Source organism: Lissotriton helveticus, chromosome 3_1 (assembly GCF_964261635.1).
Source record: "Lissotriton helveticus chromosome 3_1, aLisHel1.1, whole genome shotgun sequence".
In the NCBI taxonomy this organism is placed as follows: domain Eukaryota; kingdom Metazoa; phylum Chordata; class Amphibia; order Caudata; family Salamandridae; genus Lissotriton; species Lissotriton helveticus.
This window is the reverse complement of record NC_136061.1, coordinates 186,569,319-186,584,891: the sequence shown is the minus strand read 5'-3', so window position 1 is coordinate 186,584,891 and position 15,573 is coordinate 186,569,319.

Sequence of the window (15,573 nt, the reverse complement as noted above, 5' to 3'; positions counted from 1 at the left end):
CTTAAAAAAGGTGTCACAATAAATCAAATACAGTCAAAGTTTCCAAAGAAGTCGACGTGGCGTTTCGGTGCTATTCAGTCTTTACACCTTCATCAGGACATTAAAAATATTTGACGTATCTATAAATTAAATAACAGAGATTTAGTGCCATTATATGTCTTTCTTTTTACTACAACAAAGCTTGCTCACTTTCTTTAGGTCTACTCATGTCCCCTTTAAGCTACCTGTCCCCATTCACAGAGAACAAGTATCACCTGTGCAGTTTTTATTTTTCCCACATTTCTACACCTTTTCACTGTGTGGCTATTAGTGAGTGTGTTCAGTTACCTGTATTTTGACTAAAATAAAGCTTATCAATTGCTTCAAGTCGTTGTCTTGTCGTGGACTTTGTTCTGATGGTTGTCACACATTTAAAAGCTACAGGAAGTATAAAGAGATATATTATAATGACAGAATCCTGTGTTTCCTATATTGTCAGATATATATTCTGTGTACGTTAGTGACTCCGGTTCTCTAAATGGATTGTTTACCTTATATTTTAAGCCCCAGAGCTTTCTCTTTGCACGGAGGAACCACCGTTATTGGTAGAAGAGATTTCTAAAGTCGGGATTTCTTGTTCCCCTGTGTAAATAAAAGAACACATGTCTTCCCTCAGTACTTGTGTTCTATAACTAACTCAAAAGAAAAGGGGGGGGATACTCATAGTCCCTCCAAAAGGTACTCACCAACCCAGGATTGGTTAGATGTGGCGATGTGCTCTTTCAATTATGCACATGCACTTGATAGTCTTGTCGTCAGGAATAGCGATATCTATAGGTAAAAATAGTTCGTGTTTATATTCAGTCAGATATGTATTCTTTTTTACAGTTAGTCCCTATTTTATGTATACACTATTTTTTATAATGATAAAAAATGCACATTTCGGATCTTGACCATATCTCGGTCTTTAGATTTGCACCATGGGGAGTGATATATTCTGGTGCACTGGTAGGGGTTATATGGACTCTCATTTGATGCATCCTAAAGTTATCCATATAGCAGCCCATTAGGTCTAATATGGCTTCACTAGGAAAGCTGTCTATAGATATCTATAGCCTTCCCACTCTCAATACGACACTTTTATCCAGGTAATGTTCATGGTTTGCATAATCTAAAATTGGGGTCTGTTACTCAAATGGACTGAATTCCCCAGCTAAATCAAAAGATAGGGTCTCTCCCTGAAAAAGTCAGAGTTCCCTCCCTAATTCCATCTTTAATTGAGTGAAATCGGCATTTGCATACCTGTAATGTTTCAGACGGCCTCCCTGTTCCTCCGTGCATTCGCCTTCGTGTTCATTCAAAGGGTAACCTAACTATCTCGGTCGGTGCTTTTATGCTGATTTTACCTTTGTTGACCCGGAAGTCAAAGCGGAATTTTTAGATTTTGATTGTTTTTTCATCAACGAAACGATAATTCATTGGATTTAAGCATAATTTAGATATTGCTAAACATCGGTACATCTCGACCTATTCTACAGTCGTTTTTGGATATCGGTTTGTGGATTACCGAAGGAATCGACCCGGAAGTAATTCTTCGACTTCGTCGAAAAACAACATTACTCACAGAGTAAAATATATGAAGCCTATACATGGGGCAAACTTGACGCTATGTAACTTCGAGGGCAACACAATATATGTTCACCGGCTTCAATCCATATGGTTTTGAACTTATGTTACTCGAACCCAGTGCGGACATCTTTGGTTAGGATGTGTGTTCAATAATCGTTAGTCGGGCTCGTGTATCCTGGCGGGTATTATGCTGGTAGTCCCGGCCATCTTTATTTGGGATACTTATGAATATTAATAATAATAGAAGATAACGCAATCCGTTTAATGTGCAATAGATCGGTCTGATGTTAAATCCTCATTGTTGCCTATATCCGTACATTCAAAAATATTTTTTTCTTTTAAAAATATCTCAGTGTGGTTTTTCGAATAGGCTAGATGCAAAAAACGAAATAATTTCATTTCACAGGTTTTGATCGATGTTTGCTCACCCCTTATGATCATGATATCCATTCTACCAATTACGAGATGTGTACTGATCTGCACAGATAATATCCTAATTTATAATCACAGCTTATACTTGAAAATATTTGAACAACCTATGGGGGCTTTCATGCAGCTTGCTAATGCGATCTATTTGATCGTAGATATTTATACAAACAGTCATTTCACATCTCTAATACTATAACAGGTGGTTAACATCCTACTTAACAGGCCTACATCAGCTTTTATTCATCTTTCGTGATGTAATAGATGTGGTAATTGTCATAGATTTGTTGACACCAGTATATAAACATAGACATATACATTTCACATCTTTTAATCCATGTGTCATGGTCGACATCTTAAATATTTGAAAATATGGACTAAGCACAACAAATTTAATACATGTATCTCTCCATTGGGCTAATATAAACAAAACGTGAAAAAGATAGTTCAATGATTACTAGTCACTAGATACAAATTTATCAACAAAGGTTTTTAGTGAATGGTTTAGAATGGAAGCAGATATTTTACACATCAAATGTACTAAACCGGATACATAGTTTGCAATGTTCAATAAGCAAAAGGATTCGCTGTTTATGATCGGCTCAGTTGGATCTCTATCTCTTTCTTTACTACGCTAAGGATCTCTGCTATCGATAAGTATAACAGCTGACTATCTATGCTGAGTCATTAATGGAGCTCTATAGGGCTTTATAGAATAAGTCTTTCCCATTCTTCTCTGTTGTTTAATCCAGTTCTGAAGGTGTTAAATAAGGACATATAAAATTGTTCTCTTTTCTTTCTTTTAGTATTACTGTCGCCACCTCTTATACTGTGACTCATGACTTCCACCCCACACCATTTCAAGTCATCCACATTGTGGTGGTGAGTCAACCAATGTTCTACCAAGGGGGCGGTCTTTTTCTTGGTCCTGATTGCAGATTTATGTTCCGTTATTCGAGTTTTAATCTCCCTAGATGTCTCTCCAATGTATGCTTTGTTACATGGACATTTAATCAGGTAAATCAAGTCCTTGGTTCTACAGTTTAGGAAACTTTTAATTTTGTGGTCTACGCCATTGTAGGAGATCATATTGCCTTTTATTTGCAAAGCACAATTAGAACACATATTGCAAGCAAAATTGCCTGTTGGAAGCGGGGTTTTTTGGATGGTTCCTTGTGTTTCAATTTTATTCTCCTTAAAGGTGTGTACTAAGCAGTTTTTTATAGTTCTATTTCTGCGGAAGCTGAACATTGGTTTTGGAATGTTTACTCCCTGTCTATCATTCAGGAGGGACCAATTTCGATTAATAATATTTTTTATTTTGTTACTAGCTTCACTGAAATTAGTGACAAAAATTAATTTGTCCTTAGTTCTGTCAGTCTTCTGTTTATCTTTTTCAAACAATGCATCTCTGTTATAATACCTGGCGCGTTTGTATGCCTTCCTAATTAGACCTTTAGGGTATCCTCGGTTCCTCAGTTTTTCTGACAGAGCATTAGCATGTTTCTTAAAATCTTGAATGTTACTACAATTTCGTCTTATTCTAAGAAATTGCCCGAATGGTATGTTGTCCTTTTGACTTTTAGGATGATTACTCCTATAATGTAAAAGGGTGTTTCTATCAGTTGGTTTCGTATAAAGGTCAACACCCAAGGCTGCATTTTCTACTCTGATCTTGATATCCAGGAACTCTATGGTTTCTTTGTTGTAATTTGAGGTAAATTTCAGATTTTTGTCACCTAAATTCAACCATGAAATAAATTCTGTCAGTGTCTCTACAGTCCCAGTCCAAATGAAAAAAATGTCGTCGATATACCTCGACCAACATGTTATATTTTCACTGAATGGTGCCGTGTCATTATATACATGTTTTTCCTCAAAGGCTGCCACATATAAACATGCCAGACTTGGGGCGCAAGTTGCGCCCATACTGGTCCCCTTGACCTGTTTATAAAAATCATTTTTAAATAAAAAAATATTGTTTTTTAAGATGATTTCTGCACAGTCTATAATAAAAGTTGCATGCTCATTTAGATCTTCTTCTCCTATTTTAAGGAGGCCCTCTAACATCTTGATGGTGTCATCCTGAGGGATGTTTGTATAGAGGGCCTCTATGTCTAGAGTAACCAACCATTGGGTTGAGACATCATATGGTAAGCCCTCAATTTTGTCGATCATGTAAGTGGTATCTTTTATGTATGCCTTCTGGCTCGTTACAATGGGTTGGAGAAATTTATCTATATACTTGCTTAGTGGTTCAGTGACGGAGTTAATGCTAGACACAATGGGTCGCATAGGGGGATCGGCTATGTTTTTGTGTACTTTAGGAAGCCCATACAGGGCAGGAATAATTGGAGCTTCATTCTTTAGAAATTTGTATTCCTCCAGGCAAATAATCTCATCCTCCTTAGCAAAATTTAGAAGGGTATTCACCCTCAGGATCAGGGCATTCCACTCTTGTCTGTTAGATCTGCAGTAGTGTTCAGAATTATTTAAAAGGAGCATCATTCTTTTGTTGTAATCCTCAGTTTGCATAAGTACTATGCTCCCTCCCTTATCACCCGGTTTAATAGTCAAATTCTGGTTGTTTTCCAAATCTTTCAGAGCTGTTCTTTCTTCCCTGTTCAGATTATTAGGTCCTTTTGTTGGGTGGGTTAATTGGTCAGAGATATTGCTCTCTACTACTCTTTCAAATAGATCTACTTGTTTGTGTATCATGCCTACATTGGGGGTCCATTCTGACTTAGGTTTTAAGCCGGATTTGTTCCTGGGGCCCTCTCTTGGGGGTTTATCTTTAAAGAAATCCTGGAGTCTTATTTTTCTAAAGAATCCCTGTATATCTCTCTCTAACTTGTACTTATCTATTTTTGTGCTAATGGCGAATCCTAACCCTTTTTCTAGAACTGCCTTTTCTGCTGTGGTTAGGATAATGTCTGAGAGATTGATAATAGCTGCTTTTTGGTTCAATCCCACTTGGGTTGACTCCGTGTGTAGTATCTCCTCTGCTGTTGAGGTTTAGGGTAAAATTTCCCTCTCCCGTTCCCTCTCGGTTGGTTTTGGTAGTTTCCTCGGCCCCGTTGTCCTAAAAAAGATAGGGACTCATGTGTTGGAGTTGAACTAGCTTCTTCTATTTTATTCTTCTCCATTCTGGTCTCATTCTCAGAGTCTGTACTTGTGTAAGAGGAATCGCTAAAAGTCACTCTTTTTTTCGGGTATGTTCTACGGGGTTGTTGCCATTGGTTTCTGTTAGGGAAGTTCTCTCTAGGGCGGTCAAAGAAATCTTTTTGTGTGTATGTTATGTTATGTTAAAACTTTTTAATACCGCGCACATACACCAATTGGTTTCTTGGCGCTCAAGGACCATGGAATAGGACACAGGAGGTATAGGCGATTAGCCGTGTGCAAGACGAAACAAGTGAGTTTTCAAAGATTTACGAAAAGAGAGGTAGTCAGAAGTGAGCCGGATTGGGAGGGGGAAGGAGTTCCAAGTGGATGGGGCAAGGAAAGAGAAACCGGCACCACCATGCTTCTTGCGTCTGAACCTGGGAATGACCAGCAGGTTGTGGGCGGAGGACCTAAGGTGTCGGGGGGGAACATAGAGATGTAAGCAACGAGAGATAAAGGCAGGAGCAGAAACAGAAAGAGATTTAAAGATGGTGCAACCAAGTTTGAAGATGCATCGTTGCGCAACCGGGAGCCAGTGCAGAGTTTTTAGCAGCGGGGAAACGTGTTGATGTTTGGGTTGCTGGAAAATTAATCTGGCTGCCTGGTTTTGCACCAGTTGAAGCCGTTGAAGGTGGTAGGCTGGAATCCCCACGTATAGACAGTTGGCATAGTCTAAACGTGAGGTAACCAGGGCCAAGATGACAAGAATAAGAGCCTCTGGAGATAAGTACCTACGGATCTTCCCGATCCTGCGAAGGTGAAAGAAGCAGGCCGAGGTGACAGCATTAATATGCGGCCGCATCGAGAGGTCACTGGAGATGATAACACCTAGGCTTTTCACAGAGTCAACTGGGCAGGGGGGGGAGCCGAGGGCAGGGGGCCAGAAGTTGGAGGTCCAAGGGTGGGAGGGCCCGCCAATCAGGACCAGCTCTGTCTTACTAGGATTGAGCTTTAGTTGGCTAAAGTTCATCCACTCATAGATGGAGAGCAGGGTGGTTTGGAAATTGGCGCAAGAGAGAGGAGAAGAGTCAATAGGAAAGATAAGTTGCAGATCATCTGCGTAATTAAAAGTGGTAACAGAAGAGTGACGGAGAGAGACCAGAAGAGGCTGCATATAAAGATTAAACAGGAGGGGAGATAGAGCAGAACCCTGGGGGACACCGCAGGGGAGTGAAGTGCAGGGGGCAGAGAAGGAAGATAGATGTACAGATTGGGTCCTGAATTGGAGGAAGGACACAATCCAAGACAGGGCCAGGCCCGAAATCCCAGCATTTCTGACACGGTCGACCAGGATGTCATGGTCGACCGTGTCGAAAGCGGCCGAGAGATCAAGTAGCACTAGGGCCTGGGCCATGTTCTTGTCGGCCCCCTGTCTCAGCGTGTCCATAACCGCTATCACCACTGCCTCCGTGGAATGGGAGGGTCTGAATCCGGCCTGTTGATCATCGAGGAAATGAGTTTCCTCGATGAAGGTGCTCAGGCAACGGGTGACGTAGGTTTCCAAAACCTTCCCCAGGTATGGGAGAAGGGAAATAGGTCGGTAGTTACCCAGTACCGCTGGGTCGGAGCCGGGTTTTTTCAGAATAGGTATCACCACAGCGCTTTTAAAAGCGTTGGGGACAGAGCCCATGGAAAGTGAACGATGTAGGGGTAAACTACTTCAGTGTTGTAATTGGCAACATCCTTATTAAATTTGGTGGTCTTTTTACCAAATAAGAAGTCTCTATACCCTGTCACATCCCTTTGGATTTCTTCTAGCTTTTTCTTTGCATCTTCATACGCGGAGTTGTCTAATTTGGCTTCTAGTTCTTCTATCTCTTTCCTTTCTACTATCAGGATGGCATTGGCAGTTTCTATTATTAGCAACATCCAATCCCTGCTGCACCTATTTGCAATCAGGGTCCAGTTCTCTATAAATTTAGCGTGGCGTATAAAAACTCCTGGTTCGTTCTTGACTTGCAAGCCATTGGGTATTATGCCTTTCTTAAGATAGTCAATAAGAAAATCTGCATGTAGTTCTGTACGAACCAATTTCTTTTTGTTGTTCCAGAGTTCACGCCATTTATCTTCATCATTATTGATGCTGGTAATGGATGTAAAAAATTTTGATGTGCCATTAACAATTTTATTGAATTCCTCTTCTGAGAAACCATATGTTTTGAAAGCGTCCATTGTCAATTAGGTGCACTTTATAGGACAATGCCAATGATAGATGAATAAGGTTATATACCTCCCAGCTAACAAGCTGTACAATAAAGCCTCAAAAAAACGGAGGGTCCCCTTATGACAGATGTCAGGGAGGGGGAATTGAACTTGTAGAAAGAAAGTCCCTGTTTAGCGTAGCAGACTGTAATTGCTGGGAAAAGCTATACCTAGGGGGTCTCTGCACGATTATAGAGGTGATCTGAACAACAATCTAATGTAAGCAAGCAACAGAAATGCACTATAATTAAGTAATGGGCACATACAATGAAATAAAATTAATTTCGAAATTTATTAAAGCCTCCCAACTGGGTTACAATCTAAAACAGAATTAAAAACCAACTAAAAAAACACCTTAAAAAGGTGTCACAATAAATCAAATACAGTCAAAGTTTCCAAAGAAGTCGACGTGGCGTTTCGGTGCTATTCAGTCTTTACACCTTCATCAGGACATTAAAAATATTTGACGTATCTATAAATTAAATAACAGAGATTTAGTGCCATTATATGTCTTTCTTTTTACTACAACAAAGCTTGCTCACTTTCTTTAGGTCTACTCATGTCCCCTTTAAGCTACCTGTCCCCATTCACAGAGAACAAGTATCACCTGTGCAGTTTTTATTTTTCCCACATTTCTACACCTTTTCACTGTGTGGCTATTAGTGAGTGTGTTCAGTTACCTGTATTTTGACTAAAATAAAGCTTATCAATTGCTTCAAGTCGTTGTCTTGTCGTGGACTTTGTTCTGATGGTTGTCACACATTTAAAAGCTACAGGAAGTATAAAGAGATATATTATAATGACAGAATCCTGTGTTTCCTATATTGTCAGATATATATTCTGTGTACGTTAGTGACTCCGGTTCTCTAAATGGATTGTTTACCTTATATTTTAAGCCCCAGAGCTTTCTCTTTGCACGGAGGAACCACCGTTATTGGTAGAAGAGATTTCTAAAGTCGGGATTTCTTGTTCCCCTGTGTAAATAAAAGAACACATGTCTTCCCTCAGTACTTGTGTTCTATAACTAACTCAAAAGAAAAGGGGGGGATACTCATAGTCCCTCCAAAAGGTACTCACCAACCCAGGATTGGTTAGATGTGGCGATGTGCTCTTTCAATTATGCACATGCACTTGATAGTCTTGTCGTCAGGAATAGCGATATCTATAGGTAAAAATAGTTCGTGTTTATATTCAGTCAGATATGTATTCTTTTTTACAGTTAGTCCCTATTTTATGTATACACTATTTTTTATAATGAGAAAAAATGCACATTTCGGATCTTGACCATATCTCGGTCTTTAGATTTGCACCATGGGGAGTGATATATTCTGGTGCACTGGTAGGGGTTATATGGACTCTCATTTGATGCATCCTAAAGTTATCCATATAGCAGCCCATTAGGTCTAATATGGCTTCACTAGGAAAGCTGTCTATAGATATCTATAGCCTTCCCACTCTCAATACGACACTTTTATCCAGGTAATGTTCATGGTTTGCATTATCTAAAATTGGGGTCTGTTACTCAAATGGACTGAATTCCCCAGCTAAATCAAAAGATAGGGTCTCTCCCTGAAAAAGTCAGAGTTCCCTCCCTAATTCCATCTTTAACTGAGTGAAATCGGCATTTGCATACCTGTAATGTTTCAGACGGCCTCCCTGTTCCTCCGTGCATTCGCCTTCGTGTTCATTCAAAGGGTAACCTAACTATCTCGGTCGGTGCTTTTATGCTGATTTTACCTTTGTTGACCCGGAAGTCAAAGCGGAATTTTTAGATTTTGATAGTTTTTTCATCAACGAAACGATAATTCATTGGATTTAAGCATAATTTAGATATTGCTAAACATCGGTACATCTCGACCTATTCTACAGTCGTTTTTGGATATCGGTTTGTGGATTACCGAAGGAATCGACCCGGAAGTAATTCTTCGACTTCGTCGAAAAACAACATTACTCACAGAGTAAAATATATGAAGCCTATACATGGGGCAAACTTGACGCTATGTAACTTCTAGGGCAACACAATATATGTTCACCGGCTTCAATCCATATGGTTTTGAACTTATGTTACTCGAACCCAGTGCGGACATCTTTGGTTAGGATGTGTGTTCAATAATCGTTAGTCGGGCTCGTGTATCCTGGCGGGTATTATGCTGGTAGTCCCGGCCATCTTTATTTGGGATACTTATGAATATTAATAATAATAGAAGATAACGCAATCCGTTTAATGTGCAATAGATCGGTCTGATGTTAAATCCTCATTGTTGCCTATATCCGTACATTCAAAAATATTTTTTTCTTTTAAAAATATCTCAGTGTGGTTTTTCGAATAGGCTAGATGCAAAAAACGAAATAATTTCATTTCACAGGTTTTGATCGATGTTTGCTCACCCCTTATGATCATGATATCCATTCTACCAATTACGAGATGTGTACTGATCTGCACAGATAATATCCTAATTTATAATCACAGCTTATACTTGAAAATATTTGAACAACCTATGGGAGCTTTCATGCAGCTTGCTAATGCGATCTATTTGATCGTAGATATTTATACAAACAGTCATTTCACATCTCTAATACTATAACAGGTGGTTAACATCCTACTTAACAGGCCTACATTAGCTTTTATTCATCTTTCGTGATGTAATAGATGTGGTAATTGTCATAGATTTGTTGACACCAGTATATAAACATAGACATATACATTTCACATCTTTTAATCCATGTGTCGTGGTGGACATCTTAAATATTTGAAAATATGGACTAAGCACAACAAATTTAATACATGTATCTCTCTATTGGGCTAATCTAAACAAAACGTGAAAAAGATAGTTCAATGATTACTAGTCACTAGATACAAATTTATCAACAAAGGTTTTTAGTGAATGGTTTAGAATGGAAACAGATATTTTACACATCAAATGTACTAAACTGGATACATAGTTTGCAATGTTCAATAAGCAAAAGGATTCGCTGTTTATGATCGGCTCAGTTGGATCTCTATCTCTTTCTTTACTACGCTAAGGATCTCTGCTATCGATAAGTATAACAGCTGACTATCTATACTGAGTCATTAATGGAGCTCTATAGGGCTTTATAGAATAAGTCTTTCCCATTCTTCTCTGTTGTTTAATCCAGTTCTGAAGGTGTTAAATAAGGACGTATAAAATTGTTCTCTTTTCTTTCTTTTAGTATTACTGTCGCCACCTCTTATACTGTGACTCATGACTTCCACCCCACACCATTTCAAGTCATCCACATTGTGGTTGTGAGTCAACCAATGTTCTACCAAGGGGGCGGTCTTTTTCTTGGTCCTGATTGCAGATTTATGTTCCGTTATTCGAGTTTTAATCTCCCTAGATGTCTCTCCAATGTATGCTTTGTTACATGGACATTTAATCAGGTAAATCAAGTCCTTGGTTCTACAGTTTAGAAAACTTTTAATTTTGTGGTCTACGCCATTGTAGGAGATCATATTGCCTTTTATTTGCGAAGCACAATTAGAACACATATTGCAAGCAAAATTGCCTGTTGGAAGCGGGTTTTTTTGGATGGTTCCTTGTGTTTCAATTTTATTCTCCTTAAAGGTGTGTACTAAGCAGTTTTTTATAGTTCTATTTCTGCGGAAGCTGAACATTGGTTTTGGAATGTTTACTCCCTGTCTATCATTCAGGAGGGACCAATTTCGATTAATAATATTTTTTATTTTGTTACTAGCTTCACTGAAATTAGTGACAAAAATTTATTTGTCCTTAGTTCTGTCAGTCTTCTGTTTATCTTTTTCAAACAATGCATCTCTGTTATAATACCTGGCGCGTTTGTATGCCTTCCTAATTAGACCTTTAGGGTATCCTCGGTTCCTCAGTTTTTCTGACAGAGCATTAGCATGTTTCTTAAAATCTTGAATGTTACTACAATTTCGTCTTATTCTAAGAAATTGCCCGAATGGTATGTTGTCCTTTTGACTTTTAGGATGATTACTCCTATAATGTAAAAGGGTGTTTCTATCAGTTGGTTTCGTATAAAGGTCAACACCCAAGGCTGCATTTTCTACTCTGATCTTGATATCCAGGAACTCTATGGTTTCTTTGTTGTAATTTGAGGTAAATTTCAGATTTTTGTCACCTAAATTCAACCATGAAATAAATTCTGTCAGTGTCTCTACAGTCCCAGTCCAAATGAAAAAAATGTCGTCGATATACCTTGACCAACATGTTATATTTTCACTGAATGGTGCCGTGTCATTATATACATGTTTTTCCTCAAAGGCTGCCACATATAAACATGCCAGACTTGGGGCGCAAGTTGCGCCCATACTGGTCCCCTTGACCTGTTTATAAAAATCATTTTTAAATAAAAAAATATTGTTTTTTAAGATGATTTCTGCACAGTCTATAATAAAAGTTGCATGCTCATTTAGATCTTCTTCTCCTATTTTAAGGAGGCCCTCTAACATCTTGATGGTGTCATCCTGAGGGATGTTTGTATAGAGGGCCTCTATGTCTAGAGTAACCAACCATTGGGTTGAGACATCATATGGTAAGCCCTCAATTTTGTCGATCATGTAAGTGGTATCTTTTATGTATGCCTTCTGGCTCGTTACAATGGGTTGGAGAAATTTATCTATATACTTGCTTAGTGGTTCAGTGACGGAGTTAATGCTAGACACAATGGGTCGCATAGGGGGATCGGCTATGTTTTTGTGTACTTTAGGTAGCCCATACAGGGCAGGAATAATTGGAGCTTCATTCTTTAGAAATTTGTATTCCTCCAGGCAAATAATCTCATCCTCCTTAGCAAAATTTAGAAGGGTATTCACCCTCAGGATCAGGGCATTCCACTCTTGTCTGTTAGATCTGCAGTAGTGTTCAGAATTATTTAAAAGGAGCATCATTCTTTTGTTGTAATCCTCAGTTTGCATAAGTACTATGCTCCCTCCCTTATCACCCGGTTTAATAGTCAAATTCTGGTTGTTTTCCAAATCTTTCAGAGCTGTTCTTTCTTCCCTGTTCAGATTATTAGGTCCTTTTGTTGGGTGGGTTAATAGGTCAGAGATATTGCTCTCTACTACTCTTTCAAATAGATCTACTTGTTTGTGTATCATGCCTACATTGGGGGTCCATTCTGACTTAGGTTTTAAGCCGGATTTGTTCCTGGGGCCCTCTCTTGGGGGTTTATCTTTAAAGAAATCCTGGAGTCTTATTTTTCTAAAGAATCCCTGTATATCTCTCTCTAAGTTGTACTTATCTATTTTTGTGCTAATGGCGAATCCTAACCCTTTTTCTAGAACTGCCTTTTCTGCTGTGGTTAGGATAATGTCTGAGAGATTGATAATAGCTGCTTTTTGGTTCAATCCCACTTGGTTTGACTCCGTGTGTAGTATCTCCTCTGCTGTTGAGGTTGAGGGTAAAATTTCCCTCTCCCGTTCCCTCTCGGTTGGTTTTGGTAGTTTCCTCGGCCCCGTTGTCCTAAAAAAGATAGGGACTCATGTGTTGGAGTTGAACTAGCTTCTTCTATTTTATTCTTCTCCATTCTGGTCTCATTCTCAGAGTCTGTACTTGTGTAAGAGGAATCGCTAAAAGTCACTCTTTTTTTCGGGTATGTTCTACGGGGTTGTTACCATTGGTTTCTGTTAGGGAAGTTCTCTCTAGGGCGGTCAAAGAAATCTTTTTGTGTGTAGGGGTAAACTACTTCAGTGTTGTAATTGGCAACATCCTTATTAAATTTGGTGGTCTTTTTACCAAATAAGAAGTCTCTATACCCTGTCACATCCCTTTGGATTTCTTCTAGCTTTTTCTTTGCATCTTCATACGCGGAGTTGTCTAATTTGGCTTCTAGTTCTTCTATCTCTTTCCTTTCTACTATCAGGATGGCATTGGCAGTTTCTATTATTAGCAACATCCAATCCCTGCTGCACCTATTTGCAATCAGGGTCCAGTTCTCTATAAATTTAGCGTGGCGTATAAAAACTCCTGGTTCGTTCTTGACTTGCAAGCCATTGGGTATTATGCCTTTCTTAAGATAGTCAATAAGAAAATCTGCATGTAGTTCTGTACGAACCAATTTCTTTTTGTTGTTCCAGAGTTCACGCCATTTATCTTCATCATTATTGATGCTGGTAATGGATGTAAAAAAATTTGATGTGCCATTAACAATTTTATTGAATTCCTCTTCTGAGAAACCATATGTTTTGAAAGCGTCCATGGTCAATTAGGCGCACTTTATGGGACAATGCCAATGATAGATGAATAAGGTTATATACCTCCCAGCTAACAAGCTGTACAATAAAGCCTCAAAAAAACGGAGGGTCCCCTTATGACAGATGTCAGGGAGGGGGAATTGAACTTGTAGAAAGAAAGTCCCTGTTTAGCGTAGCAGACTGTAATTGCTGGGAAAAGCTACACCTAGGGGGTCTCTGCACGATTATAGAGGTGATCTGAACAACAATCTAATGTAAGCAAGCAACAGAAATGCACTATAATTAAGTAATGGACACATACAACGAAATAAAATTAATTTCGAAATTTATTAAAGCCTCCCAACTGGGTTACAATCTAAAACAGAATTAAAAACCAACTAAAAAAACACCTTAAAAAAGGTGTCACAATAAATCAAATACAGTCAAAGTTTCCAAAGAAGTCGACGCGGCGTTTCGGTGCTATTCAGTCTTTACACCTTCATCAGGACATTAAAAATATTTGACGTATCTATAAATTAAATAACAGAGATTTAGTGCCATTATATGTCTTTATTTTGCTTGCTCACTTTCTTTAGGTCTACTCATGTCCCCTTTAAGCTACCTGTCCCCATTCACAGAGAACAAGTGTCACCTGTGCAGTTTTTATTTTTCCCACATTTCTAAACCTTTTCACTGTGTGGCTATTAGTGAGTGTGTTCAGTTACCTGTATTTTGACTAAAATAAAGCTTATCAATTGCTTCAAGTCGTTGTCTTGTCGTGGACTTTGTTCTGATGGTTGTCACACATTTAAAAGCTACAGGAAGTATAAAGAGATATATTATAATGACAGAATCCTGTGTTTCCTATATTGTCAGATATATATTCAGTGTACGTTAGTGACTCCGGTTCTCTAAATGGACCGTTTACCTTATATTTTAAGCCCCAGAGCTTTCTCTTTGCACGGAGGAACCACCGTTATTGGTAGAAGAGATTTCTAAAGTCGGGATTTCTTGTCCCCTGTTTAAATAAAAGAACACATGTCTTCCCTCAGTACTTGTGTTCTATAACTAACTCAAAAGAAAAGGGGGGGGGATGCTCATAGTCCCTCCAAAAGGTACTCACCAACCCAGGATGTGCTCTTTCAATTATGCACATGCACTTGATAGTCTTGTCGTCAGGAATAGCGATATCTATAGGTAAAAATAGTTCGTGTTTATATTCAGTCAGATATGTATTCTTTTTTACAGTTAGTCCCTATTTTATGTATACACTATTTTTTATAATGAGAAAAAATGCACATTTCGGATCTTGACCATATCTCGGTCTTTAGATTTGCACCATTGGGAGTGATATATTCTGGTGCACTGGTAGGGGTTATATGGACTCTCATTTGATGCATCCTCAAGTTATCCATATAGCAGCCCATTAGGTCTAATATGGCTTCACTAGGAAAGCTGTCTATAGATATCTATAGCCTTCCCACTCTCAATACGACACTTTTATCCAGGTAATGTTCAAGGTTTGCATAATCTAAAATTGGGGTCTGTTACTCAAAGGGACTGAATTCCCCAGCTAATTCAAAAGATAGGGTCTCTCCCTGAAAAAGTCAGAGTTCCCTCCCTAATTCCATCTTTTTTTTAATTTTTTTTATAAATTTCTTTTTATTGTTGCATCAGAAGTGTCACCACTGCAATAAACAAGCAGACGGTAGGGCGTCAACATTCTGCCCTGGCCGTCAGTCCCACAACTTTTCCATTTAATTACTATATATCATACCCCTTAGTAAAAGACTTTGCATTTAAAACTAGCAATAGAAAGAAAACAGAAGAAACACACAGAATCCCTGAAACAGCAGCCCGCCAACCCCCCTCTCCCTCCTCCCCCCCCCCTGGTCCCCTCCCTCCTCCGGTGTGGCACACCCATCAATCTCGCACACAAGAAAGGGCATTAAAGTACTCGTACATCACTTATGGGTCTCCAGCGTGAATACCAT